The sequence below is a fragment of the Sinocyclocheilus grahami genome, unplaced genomic scaffold, assembly GCF_001515645.1.
Source record: "Sinocyclocheilus grahami isolate Dianchi unplaced genomic scaffold, SAMN03320097.WGS_v1.1 scaffold296.1, whole genome shotgun sequence".
NCBI classification, from domain to species: domain Eukaryota; kingdom Metazoa; phylum Chordata; class Actinopteri; order Cypriniformes; family Cyprinidae; genus Sinocyclocheilus; species Sinocyclocheilus grahami.
In genome coordinates this window covers 40695-51288 of record NW_015505475.1, presented here as the reverse complement: position 1 = coordinate 51288, position 10594 = coordinate 40695, and positions in this window count along the sequence as shown.

Sequence of the window (10594 nt, the reverse complement as noted above, 5' to 3'; positions counted from 1 at the left end):
TGCTGTCCAGGAGGTTGTTCTGTGTGAGAAGAGCAGAGACTTGGTTGAACATAATTGTTCAAGTGTTTTTTTCAATGAATGGAAGAGATATGTAGTTGTCTGTAGTTTTCTAAATGTTAAGGGTTAAGAGTGGGTTTCTTAAGCAATAGGGTGATCCAAGCCTGATCCAAGGAAAGACACCAGTGTGAAGGATGTGGACAGATAATGACCCTCTGCTCACCCCACCACTCTCTTCCGGTTTTTTGTGTGTGTGTGTGTATTTGGTGGCGCATTACCATCAAAAACAAAACTAATCCACTGCGTCCTCAGTGGCTCTGATGTTGGGAGAAAATGAAGACACTTATGTTCACTTTTACACCCGCCTACAAAACACCTGCATTGCTTACTAAACATTGTTGTCACTACAGCTGCTCGATTGTGGAGAAAATGGCGGACAGCGTACAACTGGCTGTGGGTTTCCACCCACATGGGGTGGAATATATGGGGTGCGTCTCAATCAGCTCCCTTGTTCAGTAGTCAGGGCACTGATCAGGGAGTCAGACATTTTAAGGGACTGGAACGTTTGTTCCTAAAAAAGCCCACAATGCATCGCAAATTCTAGCTAGCATCGATGCTCACTATTCTCCCTTACCAGAAATAACATCACATTTCTGTAGCGCGAAACATAAACCACACAACCTAATTTAATAAATATAATGACACGCGTTAGAAGATTTGAAAAGGCAATCTAATCTAACACATCTAATCAACATTTATAATTAATATTCGGCTAAAATGTTGTAAGAACATGTAACAGAACAATGTCTTTAAAGAGAATAAAAAATTATATAAAAATTAAATTGGTCCTGCCTGTTGTTTATTAATTCTAGCGATGACGTTCTACTATGTTGTCCATTGACGTTGTACATAGTCATGTCACTGGAAGTGACCAAATTCATATATACGATTTACTGATTCACAAACTCGGGAGCTAAGGAGCTGATTGAGATGCACCCATGTTAATACATGACGAGGCCTGGGCAGTATGACATCATACTGCTCAGAAAATCAAAATGACTTGATTTCTTGGTGTGTGTGATGACCCTTTTGAAAAGTCCTAAAGTCTCTATGACAATCTAACAAACTGCCAGCAATATTTCTTGAAATGTACTTCAAATTATGTTTTGTCAGTTGTGTTGCTAGATCCTTTGGGGAGCAGACAGATTTATGCAGCTGTAAACACCGAACATAAAGAGCAAAAAAGTCCAGTGCATTTGTCTACCTACTTCATTTTCAAATCCTCAGTCTCTGATTTAGACATTGTTAGGTTTTACTGTAGCAGTCATAATGTCTGTGAGAGAATACAATCATTTCCATTCTTCACAATACAGTTAGCTATGAATTGAACTGCACAAAAACTACACTATGTGCGCAACAGATTTAATACATTAAAAATGTTTTATTCAGAGCCACACAACAAACATTGAAATAAGAAAGTTTAAAGTGTGAATTATGCACAGACAATTGCATCAAACAGACATTACAAAAAATAGCTTCAGCAATAAATATTTTGTTTGATAAAATTTATTACATATACTCTTTTCAACCATGAGGGTCAGTAAATGATGACACAACTGACATTTTTGGGTGGGTGAACTATACCTTTAATAATTTATTTTATTAATTTTATTATTATTACTATGGAAATATAAAATGATTTATTTAATGAAATGATACTATAAATAATAAACTAAAACTGCCAGTAGGTGGTGGTAAATGTTTTAATGATTAAGTCATCGAGTCATTTATTCATTCATTTGATTCGTTCAAATGGCTGATTCATTCAGGAGTGAAGTAAATGGTTCTCTTTATGAATGAACCATTGAATCATTAGGCTTGTTCGACTTGAAGCGGATCATCACTATCAGATCGATCGGTGTGTGACATCCAAGTACTGCAAGAGCTATAGAGAGCAGACTGCTCTGCATGCTTTTGAATCTTTCGTGGTACTTTGATGTCATACACCGATCACTCTGTGTAGCGCCGCTTCAAATCCAACACGCATATGGCCAATGGTTCAACGCACTAAATGGTTCACCCAATTTGTTCAAAACGTGCATTAAGAATTGAAATGCTGCTGTGTGTTTCTCTGAGACACATTATTATTAACTTCTTACTTATTGAACTGTTGTATAATATCAGTATCACATTTGCACTTGTGTGATATTGCACTTAGCCTATTGCTCGTGTGATATTGCTTAACTATATGATGTAAATATGAGATAAATACTCAAACAGGGGCATTTTTACCCCATATCTTGAATTTTAGGGACATTCTAACTACGTTCTATAGGCACCATCATTTTGTTTGATAAAATTTATTACATATACTCTTTTCAACCATGAGGGTCAGTAAATGATGACACAACTGACATTTTTGGGTGGGTGAACTATACCTTTAATAATTTATTTTATTAATTTTATTATTATTACTATGGAAATATAAAATGATTTATTTAATGAAATGATACTATAAATAATAAACTAAAACTGCCAGTAGGTGGTGGTAAATGTTTTAATGATTAAGTCATCGAGTCATTTATTCATTCATTTGATTCGTTCAAATGGCTGATTCATTCAGGAGTGAAGTAAATGGTTCTCTTTATGAATGAACCATTGAATCATTAGGCTTGTTCGACTTGAAGCGGATCATCACTATCAGATCGATCGGTGTGTGACATCCAAGTACTGCAAGAGCTATAGAGAGCAGACTGCTCTGCATGCTTTTGAATCTTTCGTGGTACTTTGATGTCATACACCGATCACTCTGTGTAGCGCCGCTTCAAATCCAACACGCATATGGCCAATGGTTCAACGCACTAAATGGTTCACCCAATTTGTTCAAAACGTGCATTAAGAATTGAAATGCTGCTGTGTGTTTCTCTGAGACACATTATTATTAACTTCTTACTTATTGAACTGTTGTATAATATCAGTATCACATTTGCACTTGTGTGATATTGCACTTAGCCTATTGCTCGTGTGATATTGCTTAACTATATGATGTAAATATGAGATAAATACTCAAACAGGGGCATTTTTACCCCATATCTTGAATTTTAGGGACATTCTAACTACGTTCTCTAGGCACCATCATGCAGTGAGTTGTTGCCCTGCCTCATATTTGTCATCAATCAGCTGTGTGAAATGTCAGATGACCCACATAGGTCTGGGGTGGGGCAAGTGCGTTAAAAGCATTAATAATTTTAACGCGTTATTTTTCACCGTAATTAATTAATCTAATTAACGCGTTAAATTACCAGCCCTAATATATATATATATATATATATATATATATCTATTTGATTTATACTAACCTGTTGCGTCAGACCTCTTCCGTTACAATACTGTCATTAAAATATGCTAATATAAAAAATATATTTTAAAATACAGAAACAAAATAATTTTAATAAGTAAAGATTCTGAAAGTATTGAAGGAGATCCAATAATAATTGAATATATATTTACAGCAGTAACAACAAATTATATTTTATTATATGATATGATTAATATCATGTTTTTAAATATGAAGGTTTCATTCTAAACATGGTGATTATCTCTAATATGGACACCCAACATAATATATGATATTTACCATCTGAATCTAACCATGCCATGTCAACAAATGAAAAAGTCAATCATCTATTAATTATCATGTTAATTACTGTGCGCCTTTAGCCCTAACAGCAGGTGTGCTTTTTACCCCAAATACCATACTTTTACATATTCTTTCATAATTTAAAAATCGTTGCTTTAATCATCTTAAACAAAACTGAAAATCGTAAAGAAGGCCTTTGTCTCAAAATATATGCACTAATTTTAGCGATTCTCATTTGCTACTTAAATCTACAACATTTTAAAAAACATAAAATATTAGATCAAGTAAGCACAGAATCAACTTTGCGCTGATGCACGCGATCGCGTCAAGGATCAGACAATTATACACATGCATCTTGAAAAGTGAATGATTTGGAAAGTTTTTGTGCCATCTAGTGGTTTAGATGAAAATAATATCAAAGGCGCCTTTTACCCCGGGGCGCCTTTAGCCACGTTGTACACTATATATTGTGATTAAATCCAATATTCAAGGATGTTTCTCTGCCTACAGCCCGATATGATTTTAATATATTACTCTGAGGTTTAATTATTACTATTATTTAATATATATATAGTGATTATATACATCCAGGATGTTTCTCTGCCTACAGCCCGAGATGCTGGGAAAGGCTCCAGAATCATAGAGTACATAGGTTTATCCAGAATAAATGGATGGATGGATTGATAATAACATAAATTAAAAAATCTTAATTTTTTTTGCACAGTATTATTTGTAATTTTTTGTTTGATTTTGGGGTGAAATGTGCCTTGCATGTTATAAGCATTTTTTTTTTATGTTTCAGAAGATGTACTCAAACATCCCTGATAATGGAATATTAAGGAAAATTATTTATTATTGTAGAACACTTTTGTGTTGTTTGACTCAAAACATTGTGGTTGAATAAGAGTCCAGTGTGAATAATGTCATGCTGTGATATGACACAAGCCCACTCCACTTAAGTCCACCCACATAATGTACAGCACAGCAATCACACAAAACACTTGAACAAGCTCTTCTGACGGCATGTACCAAAACACATACAAGCACATACAACATCTTAAAACACACAAACAAAGCTTATTTATATCACATGCCTAATAGTCACAAACTAAACCTCTAAAGTTGGGCTCCTGACAACATGTTGTTTTCCCTGGACAGAGAACACACGTGTGTCATGTTACCCTTTCAAGCAGAGATCATTCACAGTAACGCACATCATCTATCTATGTGCAGTGCACAGCACACATGAAATATTGTCTCTCTCTCATACATACACACTCCCTCACACATATATATATATATATATAGACACATGTAATTCTGTTGACTGCTACAGATTGATCAGTCAGGTATTTATAGAGTAGCTCCAAGAAAGAAAAAAACCCCCAAGATGGCAGCATCCTCCATCATCATGTACTTCGAGGGCTGTATTCACCAGCTTAGCAACTCTTCCCAGATGAATGGGAATGCTGGTGGATAGCCTTTCAAAGTATTATAGACCTTCCTGAAACCAAGTATTGTCCAACCTTTGAACTCAGCATGGACAGAAAAAAACTCATACCATGATTTCATGGTTTTCCAATTCATCCTAAAGACATTCAATAGAAGTAGTTTAGGCCATATAATGTAGATCGTGTGCAAATGTTTTTCTTAAAGTCACGTCAATAAATACTGACCTCAGTCGTGCATCCCAAAGAGGTGAATTTCAACCATTCCATTGGAGATTTCCCATAAAGCTGTATTTAATCTGCTTTGCATCATTAAATGGAGGTTACAGTAATGCTACAGAGTCCAGGGAAAATAAGTAGATGTGGACGCTGCCATTTCAATCTTAATATAGATTACACAGCTCATCTGCCTTCCATAGGCGCATGTAGGTGGTAGTAGTTGACAGGCTTGGCAGAGCCAGACCACTCTGAATCATATTCATATCAAATGTCTTTTTAATTTTTTTTCTAAAGTCTTCTCAGAAGAAGTTTTGTGTCCACCATAATAACAAAGCCATGAAAATACATAAATGAGAGGACACTAATCATTGTCCACTCACATAGACGGCATACTTCAGCTGGCAAATTTATAGTGGAGTTTCCAGTTGAAGCAGATAGGGACTATTGGGAAACAAGATTTTAAGAGTTGTATAGTACCACCTAGTGTACATAGTCAAAACTTCAGTAGACAATGTACAATGCATTCAGATATTAAATAGATATTAAAAATATTTGTTAGTGAAACAGAAATATTAATTAATGTGTGTGCACATTTGAATGGCAGTAGTTGTTTTCATTTGAAGAAAATAAAGATAGCCTACTTTAAATAACATGTTTAGTTGTTTATAGCCAATCCTTGCCTACATCTACTTAACTCTGACTAGCCAGCTTCAACTACAAATTATAAATACATTGGTTGGCTACATTTATATTTTTGTCACCTAATTATTATCAGAAAATTAATAAATGTATTTGTAATTATTTTTAAGTGTAGGATTTCTGTCTTCAAACAGACCCATTTAAACTATGGAGTCAAACATGAAACAACCACATTCCATAGAAACAAACGGAAGATTTTCTCCGCAGCCATCTGCGGTCATAAAACTAATACAGGGTCAGTGCAGTGTCTCAGCAGTTCCTGTCCCATTTGGCTTATCTTCTCAAGAGACTCAAAGAAAAGCAGTGCTAAGACCCTAACTCACCCGGAGGATACAAACTATCTTTGTTTGACGGGACCAGATGCGTGATACCCATGACCATTTAACACATAAATTACTAATCCTTTTTTAACCCCTTTTAGCAGATAAAGCTATTGATATGTTAAGTTTAATGTTGAATGAAAGTGTGTGATAATTGCAGAACGGTGGTATGGATGAAAAGTGGGAAGTATGTACAATACTCACATTAAGAAACTTTATAGAAGTATTAACAAAATCTGGCAAGGATGTATCCCACATGATACCGGAAAGCATGTAATTTATGCACAAAAAAGGGAAACATACGGGGTGTGGACCCGCCCTGCAACTGATCTCTGATTGGAACAATCGCTTCAGGGATGGACCAGCTCGACTGGCTTAAAACCAGATGGCTCTTTCACTCTGAGCTTGCTCGCTTCTTTTCGCCATGTTAATAGCACTCCAACTTGTGCTCACACGCTCACCATCACGAGATCGGGCCATCCAGAACTCAACCACTCCGTTGACACTTCGTAACTCTGCAGAACTCAAAGTCTTGCAAAATCAGACTTTCTCAGAAGAACTTCAAGGCTCTCCCAAAAGGACGTCATCCAGACGTCATCTCAGCAATCAATCCGAAGCTCCGGGATTCCCTCAAGCAGCCAACAAGGAAGCCTTTCAGCACAAACGCAAGTAACAAACAAGGTCTTCTATCTGCTGAAATCGGTGCTGAACTAATTAAGCCGTAAACCTAAGACAAATCTCTGCTTTGTGATTCTCTCAGGTTGAATTTAAAGAATTCGTGAAAAACGAGTGTTAGAACTTTGGGAACTTCATGCAAACTCTGTTAACTCTCATTCTTCAGAACTGTATGTGTGTGTATGTGTGTGTTTTAGGTTAGTTTAATGTAATCTAGAATAGCCAATAAATTCTTGTTTCATTTATAAAGGAGTATTGTCTTGTGTCGTGTAATTTTAAAGTTAAAACTCTGCCCAGATCACGTTACCTAGCTCGTAGCTTATAACTTATCAAAAGTATGTATTAACCTGTGGGCAGGGACAATACAAATATTCTAATAGTTAAGATACACGGACATTAACGTCTCGCTGGATGAACAGTTGATAAAGTGTAAACTATCAAATTTGAAATCCGTTCTAATCAGGTTGACTTCGAATCTTCAGATTCGATTCCTCTCAAAACCTGAGCTAAAATAATAATAATTAATTACAAAATAAAATAATGTGCTTTTTGGTTGTTCAGTGTGAAATGCGCCGCCATTTCACATGAAGGGCGTAAACTGTGTACAGGCATAGACTGTGTGTAGCACAGGCTAGGTATTGCAGGGTACGTTGCCATAGTAACAGCCGTAACCCGGAAGTTCTAAGAAACCCTTTCCGGAGGTAACTGTCAAGTCCGCAAGCGCAGGTCACCAGCGCCATTTTTGAGCTATTTGTAAACAAATAGCATGAGCTAAGCTAACTGAAGCTAACGCTTTTACATTGAAGCCTATGCAAAGCTAGTAGCATTGAAGGCTAGTGGTTAGCACGTAGCATTGTGTGGTCTTGACTCCCATTGAAAAGAACAGACAGATGAAAACTTTATAAACCTTATTGTAATGCGATTTTAACCAACCGTCAGATTAGCGATCTCACAATTGGTTATAATCACGTTTGTTTAAAGGTTTGTCCTCTTCCCTTCGGCTTGTTTACTCTTAGCAGTTTAAACGGCCATAGCTGCTGTTGTTTCGTTTTGAAAATTGATCCTGGTCATGTGATTAATTCAGCTATAACTGCTCTTATAATATGAATGACATTTGTAGATATTACGAATGTAAGTAATTATGGATTTTAAATTTTAATTTCATTTCATAATTAATTACAGATTTGGAATTTTCATTTCATTTAAAAAAATTAATTTCAGTTCTTTCACATAGCAACAATATCTACTGATTAATTTAATTATAAATTGCTCTTATAATCTAATGACAACAACATTATAATTTTTAATCATTAAGTATCAACAGGGCTCTGAAATTTTTGATTGCATTTGTAAGTAATTGTTTCCATATTGCAACAATATTTGCTGATCAGTTCAATTGTAATTGCTCTGATAATTTTAATGACAAACATCATTAAGATTTTAATCTTTAACTGTCAATAGTGCTCTGAAATTTTAATTTCATCTGTAGCTCATCAGGGTTGGGTTACCCTGCTTCAAGGTACTTATTGCTTAATTTTAAATTGAATTGCTCTCATCAATTTTAATGATAACATCATTAAATTTTAACCAGGAAATACCATTTCTAACTTGAAATTCTAATTTCATTTGCAATTAAGTTCTGCGTCTACCTGTTAGGCCTTATTTCCTCTCTCCTTCAGTTATTTAATTAACTCTAAATTTAACAGCTAAATTTTCATAAGTTTGCCCGTTTGGCTTAAGCCCATTAGTGGCAAAACCCCAAAAGGAAAATTAGGGTTTCCTCAGTACTTAGGTTAAGTTAGTTTTATCCTGCTAACACAGCAAAACCAACCCCCTAGGTGTATCAATTTAACAGCACCACCACCCTGTCATTTTTCCTAACATCTGGGAGCAAATCTCTCTCCTTCTTCTTCTTCTCTCTCTCAGCTGTTTGCTTCTGAGTTGACTACTGCGGCTGTTTGCTGGGATTTTGCCTGTGAAAATCATAAAGCAGAGAACTTTAGCAATTGAACAGGTATTTGTGAAACTTGAGAATGTCGTTTCAAAATTGTCTTCCATTAAATTCCACTCTCTTGTGAAACCCTTCCCAGCTAAGAGGACTGATAGGCATCCGCCAAAATTTTAACACGCATCTAGGAATGATCTAGTTGGTGGACGATGTCAATCTTAACAGCTAAGAAACCAATACTGTCATTTTTATTGTTTTTCCTTCACCCGGAGGAATTTTAATTACAATCACAGTCCTGGTATTTAGAAATCCCCATTTCCAAACACAGGTTTAGAAGCATCCTGCTAAATCAAACTTAACCAAAAAGGAAAAGAGAAGAAAATTTAATTATACTCATTCTGCTACCAGAAAAGGGTATTTTGTTGTTTTATCTTTCACTCTCATCTTACCATTAACTTTCTTTCCTTACAAAAAAACCCTTTCTCTTACAGGAAAATTGGAAGCAGCCAATTATTATCCTGTTCCTTGCTTTGTTTGTTATTTTTCTTTTCTCCCTCTGTTCTCTAGCTGTGCTACCTGTGTGTGCTTACTAATTTTCCCACAGAGACCACAAATTAGAAGCACGCCCACCAGAGGATCACAGTCGCCGAGAACTACACTCACCTGTCCATTACACACTCACTGTCAAACCACACTTGACATTGCACACTTACACCCCTGTTTTGCCTTGTTTGTTTTGTTTTGTTTTCTCTTCTTCAAGTTCTGTGTCAGTCTAGGTTCTAGATCTCCCTCACCGCGCCAAAACATGTCTCGCACAACAGACTCTGTTGGCCACTGGGAAGACCCCGAGACATGGCTAAGTGTTGCAACAGACAGCCTCCTACCTAAGGCTGCCGAAACACTGAAGCATCAGACACAGGACCAGCTGGATGACAACATAACAAGCCTTATGAAACAAGACCCAAGTCAGAGCTACAGTCACAAAGAATAAGCAAAGATCACCGGCACCTTAAGCCACACACTCATCGCCACCCCAAGCTGAGCGACAGGCACGCCACCCATCTCCAGCAGGAGCTAACACGCACGCAACGACGCGTCGAGCAGCTAGAACTGGAGGCTCAGGAACAACGGGAAGGGCCTGATGAAGTGGAACAAGGCTCGGCGCGAGGAGGAGATCACTAGGCTAAGAGAGACCCTAGCAGCTACTACCCAAGAAATGAAACAAGGCATGGCTGACTATGCTGATCTCCCCAACAATCTACAATATGCAGAACAGCTCCTGGAAAAGGCAAAGGCCTTGAAACTCACCTGGATGAGTCAAGAAATGAGATCAGTCGCCTAACACAACAGTTGGACTACATCAAAGATAAGTCCGACAGCATCAGAGAGGAACTCAGACATGCCTACGAGCTGCGCCCTGAGCCTGCAAGGACCCGACAGGCACCAGTCTCCCCCCTGCCAAACTTTACCTCACGACAAAGCTAAAAGAACTTGCTCCAGCCAGCCACAGATCATCACATGGCTTGGACCTCAAAGACCTCGACAAGCTCGCTAGAAACATTTGCAGATTCACCCCAAGTGTGCCAGGTAGCCAGGATGTCCAAGCTTATCTGCAAGACGTCGATTTCCATCTGGAAATGAGACCCAA